This window comes from Pteropus alecto, unplaced genomic scaffold (genome assembly GCF_000325575.1).
Source record: "Pteropus alecto unplaced genomic scaffold, ASM32557v1 scaffold152, whole genome shotgun sequence".
Classification (NCBI taxonomy): Eukaryota; Metazoa; Chordata; class Mammalia; order Chiroptera; family Pteropodidae; genus Pteropus; species Pteropus alecto.
Genome location: NW_006432227.1, coordinates 3,188,774 through 3,213,736, shown reverse-complemented (window position 1 = coordinate 3,213,736; position 24,963 = coordinate 3,188,774). Strand labels below are relative to the sequence as shown.

Here is a 24,963-nt window from a genome sequence, read left to right as displayed (position 1 = left end):
GTATTTCCTCTTGGGCTGGTCAGAGACTATTTCTGGAAAGTCTTTGTTGATGGTAGACCTCAAAGTGAAGGTGGAGATTGTTATCAACTTTCAGTTTGTATATGTAATTATGATTTCTGATTTTGGCGTAATATCTCTGCTTATAACAATGTCAGAATTCCTCTAAATAATGGGACTTGTATTATCTCTAGAGAACAAATTGGCATTCTATTGTTAGTTTGAGGGACTGTCAGTCTTGTCTGAAAGTGACAGAGAAAGGAATTCAAGAATCTTCTCATTTTTTTAATAAATTTCAAATGATTATTCTAGCTTTGTGAGAACGGTCTTATCACTACTTGCAGAGATATCAGATGCTGTCATTCATGAAGTGTTAATAAATACTATGTTATAAATAAAGTTGATAATTATTTATCTCCACTACCAATTTAAAATTTCCATTTTTATGGTCTACTAATTTAGTTAACACTCATCCATTCATTAGCTTTCCATTGTTCAATATTTGATTGATTTCCATTTTTTTAAACTTTTTTCTTTGCCTGTGAGAATTTTGCCTTAATGAATAATTTTTATTCTACTCTCAAAAGCAACTATTGTTTTCAGAATACATGGAGAAATTATATGGTATAGGAGAGTTTTCATTAATAAAGATGATATAAAAACATGAATAAAATAAAAAATTAGGCATAATATCTTAAAATCATTCCATGCAGTTTAGGTGCCCTAAAGTTTAATATTAACTAGATTCATGGTAAATATATTTCTGATCCTAATGTTAATGTGTTTTTTGGAGAATTAGATGCTTTATTTCCATTCACCATCATTATTTAAAGTCTGAACTTAAATCACTTTGAAAATGTGCTCACTAAAAAGTATCACGTGCAGAAAGAATTCATTCCTAAGTTTTCTTTGTAGTACATTTTGTGATAATTAGACTTAACTTTTGTTCATTACATCAATATATAACTACAATACCACGTTTTTAAAAGCCTTGAATATTTATGCAACAACGTACTTTTTATTTTAGCTTATTTTACTTTTTCATCTATGTCAACTATCTTCAGTATGGTAAAATGTACTGTTTTACATGATATGAGTAATCATGTAAAGTCAAGTCATAGGGAAATGACTTGTTTCACACAAAATTTACATTATTATATAGAACTTAACAAATATAGGTTAAAATATGCAAGAAAGTGGTAGACGGAAATGTTTTGTGGTCAAGACGTTCAAATCTTGTGTTCTCTTTTATTACATTTTATTTATAATTTTGGATAAGACAGCATTATCTATTAAAAATATTAATTGAGGGCCTACTATGTGTTGGGCATTATTTTGGAATTAAGTAGGTAGCAGTAAAAATATAGCAAATTTTTTCTTTTTATGTCAGTTATGGTTTTCCAAATGGAAACAGGCAAATGAAAAAGCAAAATACATGACAGATAGTTATGAGTGCTAAAGAAAAAAAATATAAAAATGAGAAAAGGAAAACCTTGAAAGTAAATGCAATTTTAAATAGGAAGAAATAGCTCCCAATAAGGTGATGCTTAAAAATCAACCAATTGATTAATATTTACTCTGAGTGCAGTTCAATAAACAAGGACATCACCAATTACAGTAGGCAAAGTCAGAGTGGTAGGAATAGGAGCAAGAAGGCATATTATGTAGTGTCTTGCAGGCCATTACATGGAGGTTAGCTATTGAGAATTTGATAACAGATTAAATGTTGAATTTGAGATTTTTGTAATGGATGTCTTCAAGATTTTTGGAAGAGTTTTTTTACAAATTAATGGGAGAGAAGATAGAGTATATGGGTATAGTTGAGAAAATGAATGAAAGCTAGTTAATCAAATTGATTAAATTTTGTGATATATGTGAAATGATTACTAAAGTGCCTAGCATAAAAAGCAGCATAAAAATGATATGTATTATGTAAATGAAAATGCACATAAATGTGAAGATAAATTTGATCTATTGTTAAGCTGATGAGCACTCCCCCAAAAGCAAATAATAAATGTAAACAAGCACCAAATATGTGATTTTCAAAGAAATAGAAATAATATGTGTCTCCAGAACAAGAGTCATTTAGACTCATCTAGAAATCTTTCATCTTCTTATCTTTATTCACAATTGAGAAAAATCTCATTTCTACACGTGTCTCTTCATTAAAACATGCTTACTGATTTCTATGAGTTAAAATGTTATGGCTTATGGCAGAACAGGGCTGTCTGTCTTATAAAATTTATGAACCAATATATTATATAGGTATATACAAATAATCACTCATATAAACTTACACTTTGATAAGTCCTATAAAGACAAAATTCTGAAATCAGTGAGATAGTGAGCAGCCATTCAATATTTGAGCCATGTCTAGAAAGATCATTAAGAATTAAAAAGGTAAAGAATGGAGGGAAATAATTTTCAAAGTGGAGAGAATATTATCCTTGATGACAGAGGTAGAAAAATATTTGCCAAGCTCCAGATAGGTAGACAACATCCTGGGATGCATGAAATACTGTGTTATTAGGTGGATTTATGAGAGAGAAAATTGTAGGACTAAATCTGACTAGGGAGCCATATTAGGTTTTGGCTTAAGGCTATAAAACCTAACCAATAGATTGGATGAGACTCAAATGGAGAAAAATGAGTTTTATATTTGCCTAGGTAAGAGATAATGGTTTCCCTGACTCACATAATAATAGGGGAGTTGAAGTAAAGTGGAACAATGCAAGAGAATTCTTGCATAAGTAAAATAAAGTGGAACTATGCAAGAGAATTCTAGTTAGAAGGGGCAGCATTTGGTAAATGAATAATGGATGGTGAAAGAGAATGAGTCCCAAGAATAATTACCATTTTTATGGTATGAAAGACTTGGAGGAAGGAATACTATGTAATAGTATTCACATAGTAATTTTATTACTATGTAATAAAATTCACAAGACTAGAAAAGGAAAATATTTGTTGCAGATTATAAGTACATTGATAAAATAATCTAATTTAAATGTTAAAATTGAGAAACTATTAGAGAAATATAAATATATATTTTAAATGAGAATATTAAATATTTAAATATATGTATGCATTTTAATAAAATACAAAGAATCTATTCAGAAGGTATTATGTTAATATACCTGTTGAACAAAATTATTTAAACTTTTAATATATTGGCTTAGTATAATAGGCATATTTGGCGAAACATTTTGTTCTTGTAAAGTGGATGAATTGTGAATAGCTGTACAAATATTTATTTCTAATGAAAGAATATTTCAGGAATAAGTTCTTTGCTACACTATTTACAACTGGGAAAATAAAATAAATTAGTATAAGTTATTATCCATAACAGAAGTGAATATTATTATATATATTGATTATGTTGCTTATAGTTATTAAATAATAAACTATTTCCTATGTAGTACTTATTGAACTCACTTGGAATCATGAATATATACCTCCATCACTAAAGAAATTAAAATCTTTAAAGTACTTTCTAAAGAACAGAGAAATGAAGTTAGTAATTTGTATATTTTGTTATACTGAAATCTCTATCGGTTTAACAGAAATCACATAGTTTATAATTATTTAAATAAATAAACAAATTTGAGTAAGTCTGATTCACTGAAAAACTAATTTTGAAAGATAATTTCTGCGTGGAAATGTTTGCATTTTTTGTGTGTGTTTGTGTTTATCGTTTAAAATGACTTTGTTTATTTACAGAGTTTCACAGCAATATGAAGAAAAGGAGGTTATTAAAACAATCTATATCAGAACATTTACTCTTATTTGCACTCTCTTCTTCATAGAATAACCCTACCACTGCCATCTCCTTGCCTGAGGAACTCCATATATTTTAGTCTAATTATTTAGCCAAAAATTGAAGTACTTTGAAAGGAATAGTTGGAAATAATTATCATGAAAAATGGTAGATACTACTAACTTTTTATTCTAGAGACCATATACTTGTCTTTAGGAAATTAGACAGACATATTCAAACAATTATTAAATACTATTAACTTCACACAAAGATTTTACTATTTTACAATAGTAAACTGTCATGTTTACTATTTATTTCTCTGTTATTTATAACATACTAAATAAAAATACAAATTAGAATTTAAAATGTCAAAAAAACAAGCTACAGTTATTTGTTGTAACTGTAAAGTTGTATTATATGTAATTATTTGTAGATATATTCTTTATATTGACACACTGACATTTAAGTTTTTCAGATACTTGTGCTGGCAAAGCAGAGTGAGTTCTCAAAATAAGATGTTTAGGATTTCTCTATATTGTAAAAGTTTCATTGTCATACCAAACATTTCCTGTACATAATTACACATCTATTATAATCACATGTTGACCTCATATTGATTAAGCATTTATTTATTTTTTACTTATTTTTATCATTTATTATTATTTATGCCTACAGCACATGGTCTTCCTTGGTAGTCTTCTATCCAAATACTAACCAGGACCAACCCTGCTTAGTTTCCAAGATCAGATGGGATTGGGCATGTTCAGGGTGGCATGGCTGTAGACCATGGACCACTGTTGCACTGGGGCATGTAAAGCAGATGTGATAACCGCTACACTATGGAACCATATTCAAGCATTTAAATTAAAATAGTTTGTTATATATAGATACTGTGCACCTAACAGTATTTTTCACACAGAGTATACTCTTTAAATATTTGGTATGCTGAATCTAATTTAAGGTATGACTTCAGAGAATATATAGTGGATTTGTTTTTCTGTATAATATGTTGCAAGTCAGGGTTACTAAATCTAAAATTAAACTTTCTATGTTTTTAGCATATGATTATATCAGATACACATTATTCAAATATTTAAACATTTGTGTATATACAGATCAATACAGGATATGGTCCTATCTTTAAATTGCCAAAAGGGCCACAAGTCTTAAAGGAGCTAAACTTTTATCTATTTACATCGAGAACTATTTTTAATAAAGATAGGACAATAATGAAAATTTATTAAACTACCTTTTCTGAAACACATCACAAAAACTTAAAACAAATACTTAACTACATGGAGAGTGAGAATACCAACATCACACCATATAAACAAACAGTATATTTTAGACACAGAATCATTTGAACAAAATTGAAACATGATATGGAAAGTTAACTATTATATTACACACTTAATTTTATCATGATGTAGAATTCAAAGAAGAGTTTAAAAGACCTTTAATATTTGCAACTAAGTTGGAAATATTTGGATATATTGTCTGGTCTTGCCAACTGAGACACAAAATGAGAAAAAAAATAAAATAAAATTTAGCACCTTATTACATTTTGAGTTTTACAGGAAAAATAAATAGGAGAAGAGCAAAAGAAAACCTTATTTATGTTACTACTTCATGATTGTAAACTCAGATGGGACTGTCAACCTATAAAAATGAATGAGCCAAGGAGCTTGATCAACTCACAAAAAAAGAACATGTTAACTTCACATAGTTGGTCAGAAAAGCAGCAGACTAGAGACAGCAGAACTGTATACTTTAAAAGAAGATATTCAGGGAAAATGATTTTTTTTTTTAATTCTTTATGCTTTCAAAGAAACTGAATCAAATACTTGGAAGTATTGTGTAAGGAACAAAGCTTCATGTGTTCTAACTTTAGAAACTGACAGAGCGCTTGTAATTTGACTCAGTCTCATTGTAAATGCTACAACAGAAAAAAAACATGTATTGTCTCAAACACCAGAAATTGTACTGACTTTTTTTGTGTGTAATGAAAAGATTGAGTTGGGAGAAATAAATTTTAAAAAATAACAAGTTAAATTTAAATTTAGCTAAATCTGAAATGATTAATGAATTTAAATCTATGAAATATTATCAATTATGTTTTATCACTTCCTACAGAAGTAATTACTTTAAATATGTTTAGAAATGTAGCATCTGTACAAGATACAGATTAACATTTTATATTAGTAAAGATGGGTTATGTCACAAAACTATTTGATGTGGCACAGAGCCCATTACAATGAAATGCCACAAATTGAATAAAGCCTTTTAACTCATGGTAAACAGCATAGTGACATATAAATTTCTTGAATCCTTTAGCATTGTTTAATTATTTTTTAACAATATAATTTTTGTTTAGCTACCTAAAAAACACATCCCATAGCTTTCTTATCAGTACAGAGAATAATTTTAAAACATAGTACCTGACTAGGTGAATTAATTTTAGCTCAAGGTGAATCCTTTGATAATTTTTTTTAGTGAAAATTCCATCATAAATTAAAACAAATATATTTTATTTATATTATGCTCTCAAATTGGTTCTGTTATTATTTAGTTTTCTTACTATGACTTAGAAATATATACAATAAAACACATGAATTATGGGGAAAATTATAGGCAGAGTTTATGAAGGAATTGAGGATAAAAAATATTTTATATGTTGAATCACCATTTTTCAGGAAAACAAAACATTTTTCAAAAAGTGATCATGAGGCTCATCTAGTGAAGCTATACTGTATATCAAGTATAATGAACTACCCCTGTTTGCATTCAGGTAAAGATAATAAAGGTTTCTTCAAAGGTTTCCTTAGCAATTTTAGGTGTCAGGAGACAAGAGAAAAATTTCCCCTGAATCAAATAAAATCTACTAGAACTAATAAGTGAATTGAGCAAACTTACAAAACATAAAGTTAATACTAAAAATTAATTGAATTTCTATATTCTAGCAAAAGAAAATCAAATATGTAAGTATCTGCTAAGGAGATTTACAATGATAACTTTGAAGTAGAATAAACTATTGTCTAAAAAATATTATATACATGAGACGAAAGGTCCATATTGTCAATGGTCAAGCTGTCTCATAGGTGAAGTTATATTTGGCTACATTTGAGCCATAAATCTATTATAGGCTATGTTTTTTATATTTGACTAAGATATCAAGACATCTATGTCTGATAAGGCTAGCTGTGACACTGTTTTCTATAGAACAGAGTTAGCCATACCCAGTTCATAATTGTACTTCTTTCTTAGGACATCATAATTTAAAATTATCAAGATTTATCAGCTTTTCTTCACTGGTTTCCATTGTAGTAGTTCTGAAATCAAAATTCTGGGGAATCCAGCTACCATCGAATCTTACCAAGTTTCATGGATTCAAGTGTTATGGACACCCACACAAAATTATTGCCCTTTCTCCTTATCCATCTTCTCTAAAGTTGCTGGCTTATGTGCAGATCTCAGGTACTGGTGCAATTCTACTTTCAGAGTATAGCTTATGGATGACGACGAGTTTTAGATAACAGGAATAATAACAGCTCAGAGATGTGTTAGAATATCCAGATTTGAATACCTCCTGGAGTTACGTGTCATTTATGACACCTTTGGTCAAGTGGTGGAAAAACAAAAATAACTGGAAGTCTTAAAATAAGGCAAATTTATGATTTCAATTTAATGTAAAGACTGAAAGAAAAGGCAAATTTAGTATTAATTTATAAGAAGTTCAACAATATTATCAAGAAAGAGATTCTATATTTCTTTGCCTCTGCCATCCTTAATGTGTTGACTTTTATTCCCAGGTTTGGTCTCTCATATGTAAAATGGACAAACCATTTCAAAAGTTCAGTATCACACAAGAATATCTAAATCCATAGGAGAAGAGAACATGTTCTTTCCACATATCCCTTTTTCACAGAAAAGAAAAGTTTTTAGAAGTTGCTCACACCCCAGCAGATTATTTCGACTATTAACAATGCCTGTCAAAATTCTACAGAGATATGCAAAATGCCTATGGGTTATCTATAATATAAGAGCATAAAAGGTATATGTGTAGTATGCTTTGAAATTAGGGTAATAGTAATTTTTCAACCATTGAGATATTTTTAAATATGAAAAGATTGAATATACTCAAAACAATATTTTAAGCCCTTTGTTACATTGACAAGAGCAAAGAAATTCATTCTTCTGAGTTGACATTTCTAACTCCTGTTGTGAATTCTTGTTTTATAATGGTATTTTAAAAGGCTGTCAGTTTTAAGTTATCCTTTGTTGATTTAATTCAAGTCTTCAGGCACTTCTTTTTGATATTTGTTTTTCTATTTTTTTTTGTATGATAGTTTATGCTGCTATGGATAATATGTTCTGTGCATCCAAAATGAAAAATGTTGGCAAATCATAAATTATTATAAATATCCAATCTTTCAAAATTAAACTCTGTATACTTAATTTTAAGTAAACTTATATAACACCGAGTTTCTCAGTCAATTATATTATTCAATTTTATGAGTCATATATGTCTGACTAATATTTAGTTATCTGTTCCCATTTAGCCGTTCCTCATGTGAAATTTGAGTGGTCACGTCTATCTATCAATTACTAAACTCCTTCTGTCTATATCTAAACAATTCTTAAACTGGAGATTTTTGACAATATTAATACACATTATTTAAGAAGAATCAAGGAATACTACAAAATAGTAATAGATAATAAGAGCAAACATTACATATTTACAATGTAACACATGACCTAAATGCCCATGTGTATCATCTCAAATAATTATTAAAATATTCATGCAGTGGTCATTATTTTTATGCTTCACAAATGAGAAAACTTGCAAGAAGTGGTGTAATAGGTTTCTTCAGAGTCACACAGTTGATTCTCTTCACACAGGTGTTTTCCCTTCACCAGCATCCTTCAGGGATGTCCCATAAAGAAGCTACAGTGCTACAGCTGTCTACTTCCAGTGGGTACTTATGTTTCATACAGAACTACATGTAAATCAGGCTCAAATTTGTCTTTTTCAGTCTACTAGTCATAGGGAATTCCTAATAAAACTATAAGTACAGGCAGAGAGAAATAATAATGTAGTAGAAGTAGGGGCCTTGGTATTTTTCCCACTTCTAAGTTCAAGATACTTGTGCCTTCAGGACCCACTAGAGCTTTTTCTCATATATATCACTTCCATTTGATAATGCATTGTTGCTTTCCATGCTCATCTTTGTAGCTTGATTCATTAAAACAACATGTTATTCATGATGAATCACTGAATTGTCAGTCTCTGCTAAGGCCCAGTAGCAAGCCAAAACCTGTTTCTCAAAAGAAGAGCACTTATCTGCAGAGGATGACAAAGAACAAAGGCCATAGAATTATTTCAAAATGTTGGATCTCCTCTCATAAGTTTATTACTCATAGTCTTGGTGAAAAGTGTGCTTATAGACTCACTCAAAGGAAGAGGAGCAGAGTTTTTTTCTTTTAATGATAAATTCATTCTAACATTTTATTTCCCTAAATTTCTAAACCTGTAAATCCCTTTTTCTATAAACAGGATTTACATTTTCTTCACATAAGTATTTGGTTAGGAGTATCCAATGATAATATTTTGTATATCTCTATTGCCATACTATGCTGTGAGCTGCCGGTACTCTCTTTCCCACTAAATTTAGAATAATTAGTGTCTCTAAATCAAATCAAATTAGAAAACCAATTCCGTGTCACACAAAACCAAAAAAAAAAAAATCAGAAAACTCATTATTAAGATTCTACTTCTATATAAAATAGTTTTAGATTTTCAGCTTCACTTGGTGTTGGCAACTTTGGGTCCATGTTACATACAGCCAACCAAACAGACAAATTGTTAAGAGTCTTTCTAACTCATCAAGCTAAAACTCTGAATATCGAATCTTCACTTAGCTGACTTCTATCAATAAATTCTGCCTGATTCAACTTTATGTTCCTTCCACTATGATTCTCATTCTTAAAATCTATTCTGACATATATTCTCCAGATTTCTGTCTATCTAATTTGGGAAAATCACGTAATCTTGTTGGTATGTAGCACAACTATATGTGGGTCAGTTTGCACCTCACTCATTAGGAATTGTATGAACTCGAGAGTAGTTATAAGTGTAGAAACAAGAGGTGTGACAGGAGTAGATTCTGAGGGAAATCCAAAGTGCCTTGCAAGGGGAGGCCATAACAGATTCATTGGGAAAGTGAGGGCTAGCTAGCCTCCTTGGCAATGAGGACTTGTCAGAATGAGGGAGTTCAGTGTGGCCAACTTCATCAGGATCTGCCCATACATCACAATTGCGATTTTTAGAACCCTATTTTTTCTCAATGTCCTTGCTTAACAGAAAACACCCTGAAAAATAAAATACAGTTTGTATTGTAATTCAGCCACTCACAGTTTCAGACTCCAGGTTTAGTTGTCAGAAATCTCAGCGGAGTCACTCCAGGATGTGAGGTTTCTTTCAGGGCAGACATGGACCTTTTCATGACATATATGTGGAATTTCAGCCGCCAGTTTGAATCCCTGAGCTCATTTTGTTTCTCCACTTTGTCCAATTCAATTAGGGACAACCAGTCAATCTCATTATACTCGTTAGTTTGACAAAAATGTTCCAAAGTATCAAATACATGGTTCTCCCAGAATCTTGCTTCACATAAGTATTTGGTTAGGAGTATCCAATGGTAATATTTTGTATATCTCTATTGCCATACTATGCCGTTGGCTACCGGTACTCTCTTTCCCACTAAATTTAGAATAATTAGTGTCTCTAAATCAAATCAGATTAGAAAACCAATTGTGTGTCACACAAAACCAAAAAAAAAAAAATTTTCAGAAAACTCATTATTAGTATTCTATTTCTCTATAACTACTCTCAGTACCAATATCTAAATCAAAGTTCTCCAGACATCCAGAAGGAGTAAAAGGTATACACTAAGATATATTCTGCAGGAAATCGGCTTAGACAGTTGCGCAGCTAGGTAGTCAAGTCCAAATTCCATAGACTAGGATATTAGGAAGGGCATGCTTGAACTCCTAGGCATAGGCCGAAACTGCTGCCCATAGGTAGAACTTGTTCTTCATTAGAGAAGCCTAAACTTTGCCTTTAAGGCATCTCAATGGATTGAATCAGGTTTACCTAGATTATCTAGGATAATATTCCTTACTTAAATTGATTATGACTAACTGATTATGCAGTTTAATCACATATAAAATATACCTTCATAGAAACACCAAGTGGGTGGCTGAACAACTAGGAATTGTACCCTAGACAAGCTGATTCATCCAAATGACATTACAAAGAAAAATTACATGTAGCTTGTTGGCAGAAGTCAGGAAAAAACATGTATTACCTACTAAGGAGTATGGATTTTATCTTGTAAAGAAATTAAGAGATGCTGAAAAAATTTAGGCAAGAAAGTTGTCAAGATTCGAGCTTATTTTACAATGATAACTCTGGGCCCATTGTTCGTAAAGAAATGACTTCTTTAAGAAAGAGCTTGATATAAAGATATGGGAGTCACCAGAAGTGGTAAGGAGTATATGCCATGGGAGTGAATAATATCACTCATTAATTATTTCACTTAATATTATATTAAAATAATTTCTTAATTATTTCACTTAATATTATATTAAAAATCAAAATTATGTTAGAAATTAATAAAACTAACTTGATGAAAGTCCTACTCTCACCCACGGGACCTCACAGTGCAGAGGTACTAAAAATGTAAAGAGAAAAGTGTCAGAAGCTGGATGGGAAGTGATGAGACATGCCTAGTGAAATATGGCCATGGCCGAGGGATGCCTGTGTTGGGGGACAAGAAAGGGTTTCAGAAGCAAGACTAGTACATTGAAAAATATAAGAGGGCCTGGGACGGGAACACGCTTTTTAACAAAATAGACAAAGTCAAAGAAATTGAAATTCAATATTTAGCGTGACTGCCCAGGGGAACTGAAAGAAAACTAATAGAGAATAGTGTCACCGAAACTTAACATTTTCAAGAATAAATTAATGGACCACAAATTAAATAGTGCAGCGAGGTCAAGAGAGACAAGAACTGAAGAGGATTCATTATGTTTTGAAATGAAGAAATAATTTGTAAACTGGGGAAAACACAGTTTCATTAAAATGTAAAGGGTAGAAGCTCTATTACAGTAGGTTGAGGAGTTAATGAAAGGTCAAAAAATAATATTTACAGACTGTAGAAGTTTGGCTTTAAAATAAACTGTGTTAGACTGTTAAAGGAGAACAAAGACATGAGATATTTGGTTTGGTTTATGGGTGGCAATTCAGCACATATTAAGCTTGAAAAAAATAATCTAGTAGTTTGGAGGAGATTATAGAAGTAGAAAAGGACCCATCTTCTTGAATGTAAGTTCCAAAAAGACAAGGACTTTCTATTTGTTTGGTTACTGCTGTATCATGATCATAGTAGTTAAAAAAAATTTGCAGAAAGAATGAATTAATTAAACAAACCCATAAAAGGTAGAAGGAAAATAACCTCCTCAGCCCCAAAATGGCTAATGGGTGATAATTTTATGGTCACCATGTAAGAAGACAACTTTTATCCAGATAAGAGGATAAGAAAAAATAATGTTTGTAGTATCTAGCTATTTTTTATATTCTGACATATCTTCTCATTTAATTTGGCCCTTGCAAAATCATTTTATTCAAATATTATTGTCCTATAATCGCAAAACCTAGAAATGAGGTTCAGGGAATTTAACAAACTAGAGAATACCAGAATTTGAACTGAAGTCATTCTGACTTTATGGTTTGTGTAATAAATGATTAATATATACTATATATTCTCTACTATATACATATACTATATGTATTTTTTATTCTTTTAGGTGGGAAAATACAAAATCTGTTGTTCTTGTCAATGGAATAAAATCAAATCATAATCGTGTCTATATTTTTCTTGGTTTTAAGGATATCATATATTACTCGGCATATGTTAAATATATATACTCTATCCTGCTTCAGATATTGGTCCACCTGTCACTTCCTCTGGGAACTCTTCTCTGACACTCACAATAAGGTATGTAACTCTCTTACATAGTCTATAGCACAATTTCATGAAAAGAATCGCCTCAGAGGACAAACAAAACTTCTTTGCCCGTGAGACTTAGATCCAGTTGCCTTGAAGACTGAGGCAAGGCTTCAGTGCAAATGTTTCTTGGATGAGACATTTTCAGAGCAGAGGGAGTGAGGAAGACAGAGATCAAGCTGGAGAAAGATGAAAAGCAAATGCACCTGCCATGGCTTCACAACAATCTATGGAGAGTTGTAGCAAGTTGCTACACAAGTGTTTCTGTTATTTTCCAAGTGGCCATACAAAAAACCATCTCTAACTTGACCACTGTAGGAAGTAAAGGAGAAAAGTCTGCCTCCTGTTTCCCTGTACCTCCTGTCAATGAGTTTCTCCATGAGTTAATCACCACCGCCATGCACCACACACTAGAGGGCATTATCTAATCACTTTGGCAGCTTCTGGGGAAGGCAGGACCCATGAACTGAGTAATATTTTAACCAATTTCCAGACCTAGACCTTTATTTGGTTGGCCTCAGAGGGTGGAATCATGTGGACCTGCACTGCTTATCCAGTGAAGAGAGAGAAAACAGCAAGGAGGCCAGGGACACATGAGGCGAGTGAAAACAAGGAAGGGAAGAATATATAAGTACAATACGACTTGTCTCAGGTGTTTCGTGAACAGTTCTACTGCGTATTTCTTTAGTCAGAGGAAATACTAGAAAAGGATGGATGAGTAAACTTCAATTTTTCTTGTTGCAAAAGAAGGTATGCTGTCAATTTCTTAAAAACAAGGCAATTAGCAGATACGATATAAGGTACTATTTCATACCTTCCCACTAAAAAGGAAGAAACATTTGTAGGGAATATAAAGATTACATAAGAATTTTATTCTGAATTTTTTTTTTTTTTTTTTTTTTTTTTTTTTTTTTTTTTTTTTTTTTTTTTTTTTTTTTTTTACAAATGCAAGCAAAATGTGTTGAAATAAATTGAATCTCTATAAAGAGACAGAGGGCCAATTAAAAGTTTCCATTTTGTTAGTGATCTGAGATCTGACTTACCATCTTTAACGTTCTCTGGACAAAAAGACCTTAGAAAGAATCTGGTACAGCTAAATTACAACTCATGAGTGAAAACTGGATATATACTCACCTTCACTCATAGTTATATTGAGGGTGAGTATCTGAGCCCATGAAAATGTTGTCCTATTAATAGGATAAAAAGATAGGGACAAAGGAAAATAAATGCCATATCCAAATTTTTAACTGCATACAAGAAATTTGTCTTTTTTAGAAGTTCCTGCTCCCGTTCAATTTAAATGGACCTATGGCTGAGTAAGAGATGGTTAAAATAATGTGTCTTTTCATACTTCTTGCTAATTTTAGAGTCATCTGCACAAGATGGCTCTCTGCATTTTTCTCGTGTAGAAGGCTAGATGCTTTCTGATTTGAGGAAAGAGTTATAGAAAACAGAGACATGACAGCTGTCAGGTTCTTTGTCCAAATTTAATCAGGAATCAGCCAGAAAGAAATGTTCTAATACATCAACACCTGCTTGGGATAAGCGGTAAATCCACCAGAGGCACAGCCAAATATAGTGACTTAATTAATTGAAAGGCTTTGGCACCTCATCAACATGTGCTGCTTAAGAGTATTTAACTAATGTAGAGCAGAATCTACATGTTAAGTATCACTAAATTTTATATTTAACTTATAAGAAGTTTACTTTTTAAAATATCAGTTGATTTGAAAAGATTTCAAAGTACCAGGAGAAGATACAAAAGGATTTCTTCTTGATTTTTTGTTTTAAATTGATATTTTTATTTATTCCAACTTTTAAGTGGTAAAATATAAGTATTTGTAGTTTGATGCAGTTATGCTTCTGTATGAGTGACATTTTTATACAGCTGGTATGGTGCTGATTAAATTGATGAGTGGGTGTTCTAGGATAAAGCTATATTTGTAGCTCTTGTTCTAAAAATGGTGTGCTATAGCCTAAAGACAATTATTTCACAATTAGTAAGTTATGTAAGTGGAATTGTACAATATGTGGTCGCTTCAGGGCTGACTTCTTTCACTTAGGACATTGTTTCAATGTTCATCCGCATTGTAGCATATACCAGTACTTCGCTTATTTTTATGGCTCAGTAATATCTTACCCATGGTAGCATTTTTTTTTAATTTTAAAATCCATGCTGTGAGATATTTTTATAGTCATTCCAGTTTCCTTATTTTTGCTGTTTGGACAATGAAGATTTTCCTTTCCTTTTACTTTTAACTTACTTGTATAGTCGATCTGTGTGACTCCAGTAGAAAGATAGAGTTCGATCCTGTTTTTATTATCTAGTGTTTCAACCTGTCTTTTGATTGTGTTCAATAACCCTTTTGTATGTAATGTTATTATTGATATATTTTGATTCATGTATACTATTTTATTTTCATTTTCAAATGTTTCATGTCTTATTTGCTCCTTTGTTTCTCCATTACTATTTTATTTTTCATTAAGTGGATATTTTATAGTGAAACATTTTAATTCCTTTAATCACTTTCACTATATTGTTTCTGAGTTATTTTCTTAGTACTTGATCTAGGGTTTACCATAAACATCTCAACTCATCATAATTACCTTCAAATTTATATTAGCTTCATTCCTGTAACATACAGATACCTTTCTCCTATATAGCTCAATTCCTTCTTACCTCTTTTTTGGGCTATAATTGGTATACATGTTACATCAATTTATGCTACAAACCCAAATACATATTGTCTTAATTGTTACTTTATACTTTCTTAAGTCTTTTTAAAAAGCTGAGAAAATAAAAGAAAGCAAGTACATATTTATAGTTTGTTATATTTAACTTACTAACCATTCTGATGCTCTGTTTTCTCCTGTGGCTTTAATTTGCTGTCTCTTGTTATTTTCTTTCTCCAATAAAATTTTGTGCCCAACCACTGATTGACCTGTTTTATCAAATGCATTACATTTCTGTATGTGACAGGCCAAACAATACTATATATATATATATATATATACACACACACACATAGTTTTAAGAAACTAATTTTTGTATCAGCTAAAATGAAGACTGCACAAGCATATCGTTTATTTTTTAATAATTATGTAATCACTTTTAACATGCTCTTTGCATGTATGTGTATTTGAATTACTGTTTTGAGTCACTTGATTTCAACTTGAAGAATTCTTTTCCTATTTCTTATAAGGCTAATCTAATAGCAATAAATCTCTCAGTTTATCTTTTTCTGGGAAAGTATTTTTTTAAGTTTTATTTTAAAAGAGAGTCTTACTGGAGATAACATTCTTGATTGGATATACTTTTTTCTTTCTTTAGCACAATGTATATGTAACTTCACTGACTTTTGTACCCCATTTTTCTCTGATAAAAAGTTAGCTGTTATTATTATTGGGGTTTTCATATACTTGAATTGATATTTTTCTCTTGCTGTTTCTGAGACATTGTCTTTAGTTTTTTTAGTATATTTACTATGATGTGACTGGGTAAGAATATCCTTAAGTTATTAATTAGCATTTATTGAATTTTTTGAGTGTATAAATTAATATTTTTATCAAAATTTGGAAAATTTTACCTATCATTTCTTCGAATACTTTTTCTATTCTCTTTTCTCTCTCCTCTCTTTATGCTTCTATTATTTGTATGTTGATGGAGGTAATTGTCCCACATTTTTCTGAAGCTCTATTCCTTTATCTTCATTTGTTTTTTCTCTCTTATTTGGATTGCATGATCTCTACTAATCTATTTATAGGTTTTCTTATTTTTTTGTTTATTCTTTCCTTGCCAGTTCACATTTGCCAGTTGAGCCCCTATAGTGAATTTTCATGTCATTTATTATGCTTTTCAACTCCAGAATTTCCATTCAATTTGTTTGATAATTTCTCTGTTTTTATTGATATACCCTATTTAATGAGACATTGTCATCATACCTTCCTTACCTTATTTAAGCATGGTTTCATTTACTTCTTTGGAAATTTATAGTAGCTATTTTGAAGTTTTTTTCTGCTAAGTCCAAGATCTAGGTCTCCTCACAGGAAGTTCTGCTTTATTTTCTGTGTATGCTCTTTTTTGTGTGCTTATTTGTTATCTCATAACTTTTCGCTAGAAATTGAATAATTTAGATAATATATTATAGTAACTCTGGATTCTGATACCACCACCACCACCATCATACCCCATAACCCCACACCTTCCACGCAGAGCTTATTTGTTGATATTGTCTGTTTGTTTGTTTAGTGAGTTGGGCATACTTCCTTTTATCTTCTCAGCAGGATGAATACTCTGATTTCTTCTTCAGAGGGCACAGTCTTGGATGACATCACATGCAGCTATTAGCCTCCACTAATTGCCAGCCAATTCCTCTGGTTTTTTTTTGACATGCTAATTGTTCCACAGTCTGATTATATTAATTTTAGGTGACCCTCTTCAAGAGTATTCTTTTAGCCTGTCTTTGAGGTTCGGTATGACCCAAGGAGGGCTGTTATTAACAATCTCTTCCCCTGGTTCTTTCTAGTAAACTTGTAGCTTATGTAGAGTTTAGCTTGCTAATTTATGGATTCAGCAGTCTACTCCTAATTTCTTACCACCAAAATGTCCATTTTGTTATAAAGTGCTCTTAAGCTTAATATTTTTCAAACTCTATTTCAAATGAAGTAGGTTCTCTGCAATTGCTTTAGAGACTCCGTGAGGGCAAATACCCTGTGCCACTGCTCCAGACCTGGGCATGGATACAGTGGCCCACTTCTCTTAGAATGGCATCCCTTCTATAAGAATGAGAGTACTCAGCAAGGGCAGAAGCCTATGGTCTTTGGGGCTTGCTTCTCCATGCATGACATCTCAACCCACAATTGAGCTGCAGTGAGTGCAACTGTGGCCCCCACACTCCTCCCTGCCATGGCCAAGGTGAAGCTTCAACCCTAGTTGAAGAAGAGAATCCCAGCCTCCTCAGCTGTTCCTGCCTGGCATAGAGCTTCTGCAATTAGAATCAGGAGTAGATGAAAAATGCAGGTGGCCTGCCCCTCCTGGGGAGATACTATAGTCCCTGACTGGTTGCTTGCAGATAGGAAGCCTTGCAATCTCAGCTGCACATGCAAGAGTAAAGATTTTTGTCATGCTGAGCTTGTGAGTAGAGGCAGAGAGCCATGGTTCAAGTGCCATACACAGATTCTCACTGTTCTTACCAAGATTTGGTAGATTTACTTGAATAAATGTTTCTTCATTTACTGTATTCCATTAAGACAATTTTCAGAGACTTAGAAATTGGCATAATTTATAATTTTCACAATTATATTTGTTTAGGAATTATGTTTACAGTGATCTTTATGCCATCATTTCAGAAGTAGTTGTGAAGCTCTCATAAGATTTAAAAATGTGTTGTAACATTTTACTTGAGTGAAGAGCATTTGTTGATTTTCAAACATTGTATAAAACTAGATTTCTACTTTTCTTTAATGTTACATCAAAAATTGCTGTTAATTCTGTACTAGATAGAGTGAGGGTTATACGATGACTCACTTGGAAAATGGTATGTGACTTCCTGTGTTTACTCTTTCCGCTTTTTCTTCAGTACATTGTAAAAAGATAAGTATAATTCTGTGGAATCTTCTATACCCCTAGAATGAAGAATATGAATGGTTCCCAATAATTATATAGAACACATGTGAAAATATCTTTGTTTCTGAAAGGTGAAGAGTACAATATCATGTGTTAGTTATGGAGTTATTTTATTAAAATATTTAAAAATTAATCTATGGAACTATATGCAATTATTGGTATTTCCAAAGTAAATCTACATAAAATAGTATCTATTTAGTTTGTTAAAATCCTTTTTATAAAATGTAATGACTAATTCTTTGTATCTCCAGCAGAGTAGAGTGATACGGTATAATTTTGTACTATCTACAAACTTATAGGACATAAATCTAACCACATTTTCACACGGATTGGTAAACTGAGGTTCACAAAGATAAACTATTTTACCCAAAGTGGCATAACTAGTTAGTAACTGAAAATGTAAGCTCATGAATCTGGGTTATGTTCTTTCTACTTCATTATCCTATTTTATCAAAATGTAGAACAAATTCTCTTTCCAAAGAACAAAATAATTGTATCATTGTTGCGTTTTAGAAAATATATAGATGGCACTTGGTCTAATTTGTGGGCTACAGACAGTAATCCATCATTAAAATAAAAGAATCCTATAGCTTCAGGATATTACACATATAGTGATCAATAGTTACTAGCTATTTTTTTCTTTCACTTTTATTGTTCTGAATATTACTGGAGAAGTCAAAAGAGTGTAATTTATAGGAAGCAGAGAAAGGACATACCATTCTGCATCTCTTGGTAGTTTATGATGCTATACTATATAACTATGATTGGTGAGTATGGGGGGAATTTAGAAGGAGCAATTGAGTGCTTATATGGCACTCACTTCCTTTTAAGGGAATCCAGAAGCAAGAACTTGGCTATAGTTATATTTTTTCATAGATTTATTTATAAAAGAAAAGTGACATAACAGGTACTGTCCTATAATAGTTTATTGATATAATTTGTTAAATAATGTGTTTAAGTATTTATATAATTTAGTAAACCTCTACCCTATGTTTCCTTCTTTTTTCATTCTAAGGGGATAAATTCTAATTTTTTATTTAAATTGAATTTCTAAAAAATGTAATGATAATAATTCAATCTACTTCACTCTTGCATACTATGTCACTTTAGTCTTTCTCTCATACATGTTTAGGCTTTTATCCTTCCAAGAGAATAACTTCAAGATATAATCCAATTTTTCCCAGATCAATTAAGTATGCCTTTCTAGGACATCCTGTTTAGAATAAATGTCGAAGTTACAAATTATTTTCATTATTCTACAATGCATTATTTGAGTAAAATCATGTTTGTAACAAGAAGATCAGTACAGCGAGTGGTAATATTGCCAGAAGCCAGAAATGAATATAAACTACATAAACACGTAACAGGAAAGCCCAGTTTGATGTGTCCTTTAGCCATCTTCCCCTTATATAGATACCAATAATGCTTATGGCCAGTGCAACACCATCTGACACCAGGGAAATGTGACTATGGGGGAAGACATTGACGGAGAGAAATAACAAAGTTAGATAATTACAGATGAAATAGGTTATTTTACAAAATTTACAAAAAAAAAAAAAAAACGCCCATGGGAATACATTATTAATGATCCCTGTGGACTCATAAAAGAAAGTGATCTTGAAGCTTAACCTTCATTAGCTTCCTGGTAATATTCTGCTTCTAGTCCCTCCTGGCACATTGAAAGAAACATCTCCGCTGTCATCTAAACTCATTCCGTGGAGGATTGAATTATCCTTTTGTCTACTCCAGGACTTTGGCTTCTTCAGTTGTCCCAATCTTACTATATACCATTTTAATGGAGACAATATCATTGGTAGATCTATAGTAATTTTATCTAGAACCACATTTGTGTATACACATACACACACACACATACACACACATAATATATATATAGTATCATTTTCTTGATTATGCTTTTAATGAATTTTGTTGTTAGCCAAAAAAATAAAAAATAAAAACCTCTAAAGTTTTTATCAAAGTTTACAAAGCCCCTGAAAGATTGGCCTCTCCTATTCCTGCAACCAAAACTCCCATCCCTCACATTCCTTATTAACTTTTCCACTCACATTAGTATTATTATGGTCCCTAAAGGCCCTAGACATGTTCCAGTCTTCTGGGGTTTATATCTTTTCTTCTACATCCCATGAAAGCTTTCCCCAGTCATTCACAAAGCATGCTTCTACTTGCAGTCCATATCTTTGCATAAATGTCCTCCCAAGCAAAACTTTCTCTAAATACACCACCTTCATTATCTCCTATTCATTTATTTTAAATAGTATTTATCGTAAGTTGAAATTATCTACTGTGTGTGTATGAGAGAGAGTTTGGCTTTAGTGTTATGTTTATATAGTTCACATTCATTTCTGGCTTCTAGCAATACTTCAATCCACTGTACTAATCTTTTTGTTACAAAAATGATTTTACTCAAATAATGTACTGTAGATTAATGGAAATATATATTTTGTAATGTTTTTTGGTTGTCAAGGCAAGGCATTTCCTATATTGCTGGCAACTTTTCCCCTAGTACCTATACCAGTGCCTAGACTCTATTAGCACTTAATGGGTGTAACTTGAATGACTAAATGAATATATTGATATCTATACTTAGAGGATGTGTAGTTAGAGAGAAGATGTACCACTTGGAGAAAATGAATAGGGAAAAGTTAGCACAATTGAGAAGACAGTGCATTTAACAAGGTAAAGAGAAGAATTTTACTGATATAGCATATATTTATTATGTCCTTTCTTTTGCTTTCTTTGGTTTATTTTTTTCATATTTTTATTCTTTTTTAGGGAGAATATTTTATTTTTGATTTGAGACTCTTCAAATCAGTGATAAGCTGAGGAGTTCATAAAAAATTTTGTGAGGTCACTTTCTGAGCTCTTTCCTTTCTTTGATCTCCACAGTAACTCTTCCAAACATAAAGAGAGAGCTTTAACTAGACCACTCTGCCATTCCCTCAGCAAATAACGCCATTTTCATCATTAAGTGATGAGAAGCCAATAAGAAAAGAAAAGCAGCAGAGGTTGGCTCCATTCTCTTAAAACCACAGCTCCAAATATTGGAGTCATTTACAATTTTCCCCAATTTTAGTCCCCATAGGTTCCAATTGCAGCTACTGCCACAGATACCAGTTTGCTAGGAGGCTGAATTTCCAGACAATGAAGAAAAAGAAAAATCAACCAACAAGGAAACAAAATGGATAAATTTTTGCACATACTCTGAGTGTTAGTAGTTCTTTTTACCATTCTACAGGAGGAATGTGGAGAAATCTGAAAAAGACATTTTTGGAAAGTAGAAAGTGGATATATTAGATATTTACATCAAATTGAGTATATATCTCTAATGAAAATATAGTACATATAAGAAAGACATTTTGAAATTCAAAAGAGAGAAAGAAAAAAAAGAAAAGAAAAGAAATCCATAATAAAGTAGTCTAAATATAAATTTCAAAAGTGGTATGTTGTTAATCAGTTAAGAAAGTATGTGACATTAATGTCTAAAAATAGCATCCAACTTCTAGTCAACCAGGGGTTTTCACACTAGATCTATACGAGAAGAAATGCAATTATATTTTTCAGCATAGAAAAATGCTGTATATTATATTTTTCAGCATAGAAAAATGTGTATAAAGTCAAGAGAGCAGAAATATTGTTTATGAGTTTTCAATTTTAGTTTTCATTGATGAATAAAGAACAGAAGACTTGGTTGTAAAGCAAAACCAGACAACTTTGAAATCATAAAAATAAAAATGGTTATAAGTTAGAGTTCAGTGCAGTAAGGAATTGTGGGATTCAGAAAGGTGTAAAAAGAGTGGAAAATATGTATATGAATATTGATATAACAGTGTCATCAGATATATGAAAAAAATGGAATAATGCAATTAATTGCAGAGATAAATTTAAATTATCTTCAAAGCAGAAAATACAAACTCAACCAGGAAAAATATCTAATTATTAGTATAGTGAAAGAGCTTTTGAAATCTATGAGTTTTTCTAACTTTGTAGATAATGGCAATAATGAATATTGCAAAATTTTTTTTTTAAATTAACAGCTGAATAGGACTGAAAATGGATTGCATATCAACATACAAATAATTCACTCCTAAAGAATAAAAATGCAATAAATTAAACAAAACACTTAGCCACTAACAGAAGGACACTTAAATAATTACTAAGCAAAACATATCCTGAGGTGAAATAGACATGAATCTGCAAATGAAAATAGCTCGTTTATTACAGTAAAAATTAATAGGAAGAGATAATACCTAACTATACCACTGAAAATACTGAATTTCAAAGATCAATATAAGCTCCTATAATCATCTTTAGGAGAAAAAAAGATACTTACAAAGGAAATTATAAATAAAGCTGTGTCCTTAGAGGTCTCAAATCAACAAAAGCAAAAATATCAATACCACCAATTACTAATAAACAATTGTCTAATAGCTCAGATTTTGAAGCGAAATCAAAACTTCCCAGATGCTTGATAAGTAGAAAGTTCACCACTCATACTAATTACCTAAAAAATATTATCAAGCCATATGTGGATAAATTAGAGGTGAATAAATTTATCACAAATGGAGTAGTTTATATTTAAAAAGACAAGGAACAATGATGGTATTTTTTTAGTTAGGCTACCAGAGAAATATGTACAAGATTTAGTAGGGACAAGTGAAGCACAGAAATAGAGGTCTGGGGGCTGCTATGGCTCAAGCACATTGTCACACTTCTGCTAGTTCATTCTGTTGGTGACTGGTGTCTTTGGGACCCTCACTTCCTCCAAATTCTGCATCTTCTCAGTGCAGCAGCTGAACTTTAATTCTTTCATCTGCCACCAGATCCCTGTATTTAGTTCCCTTGGTTGCTAGGTAAGTTTCTTATGGAGTTCTGTGATAAAGTGTACCAGATTTTCTGCAAGTTATAGAAATCATTGGAGTTGGAGGATAGAAGTGATCAGAGAGAACATGAGTTCCAGTTCGTTGTAGTTGATTCCAGCTCATCTCTGAAGGGTCCAATTAGCCAGGCTACTCCCTTTTCATCTTCATCTTTCCTTCCTGATAGCCAGACCTGCTGACTTCAGGACAAATACTAGATGCCAGGGTAGCAACTCTGTCTCACAATTATAAGTTCATATCAGCAAATTAAATTGTTTTATCACTCACAGTGGATCTGCTTCTTAACCAAACCCTGAAGGATAAAGTTTCCTAAAACAAAACGGTAATAGAATTGTTCTTGAATACAAAGACTATAAAAATAATTTATTTAAAAACAATAAATTCTATCTTTTCAGATAAACTAAACTAAGCGAAAGCAGTAGAAAGATCTAGGGTAGGTTGATTTCTTCAATTTATATGGGCAAAAGGGGTGATATGTAAATAATAATGTAAAAATAATGTTCTAAACAATCAATCATATAAGATTTCTGAGGCAGTACAATTTACTCTGCAAGGGGAACATGGAGAAGTCTCTCTGATATTTGGAATAGCGCTTAAGTGAGCAGAGAGAACATTTGAGTAAGATAATTTGCATGAGAAAAAGATGATTTTGATTGGTAGATGTTATTTTATATTTTTCAATAGTGGGAAGTAAAATCCTCTGGTTTACATACACGGTGCATTAGTAGGACAGCTTTGTTGTGATATGGCAATGCTTTGCTCTGGTAACAACTCATGCACTTCTGCTTGGCAAAGAAATCTCAGAGCTGTCAGTACGTGTATGAAAAAACTGTATCAACATATCAAGTATGATATTTTGAAAATTTTAACATATACTCGATAGAAGAGGAATTTTACTATTCTATGGTTTTAAAAGTTGTGAATACTCACACCATGCAAATAACATAGTTTCCCGACGCTGATTCCTCAATCCAAGTGAAATTTGCATATCTATTCCCCGATATTTTTACGCATGTTTCAATGGAGGAAACTTTAGAAATATACTCCGCTTACTGTACTTTGTAAATGATATAAAACTTGTAAACTTTAAATTTTAATTTTTTGTTGAGTTAAATGTATGTGTAGTTTCAATAAGAAATATGATGATGAGTATTTTGGCTCCTGACAGATGAGAGTAGTTCATACCTTAATACTTACAAACTAAGCTGAGTTTTAACAATAGAAGAAAAATGCACTTGACTATAGATTTCTTTGGGCAAACTGGCTTAGGACAGAGGTGAGCAGAAGAAAGTAATTCCATTAGATAGTATAAAGAATTGAGCCAGAGGAAGAGGGATAAAATGAGTTCAAGGTTTATACACTTACAAAGAGAAATAAAGACACATGAACGAGTGAACAAATAGCCTCTTAAAATGGTTATTGAGCTGTGGTAAGTCTAGAGCTAAACAGCATTGAGATTAAAGTGAGGAGTTTCTGAAAATTTAACATTAATTTGCATCATTTTAGCCAGCTGTAAAATCATATGGGAATCAAACAAAGCTTATCTAAAAAAGTTCATTTTTTTGTTGGTCAATCACAGAAAGTTAAACATTTAACTCAATAATGAAACATAGGACA

At 31.7% G+C, this 24,963-nt stretch overlaps 1 pseudogene; it reads right to left on the bottom strand.

Annotated features, from left to right (window-relative positions):
- Positions 1–4,417: 4,417 nt before the first annotated feature.
- LOC112475917 lies at positions 4,418–4,536 on the bottom strand (annotated as a pseudogene).
- Positions 4,537–24,963: the final 20,427 nt, after the last annotated feature.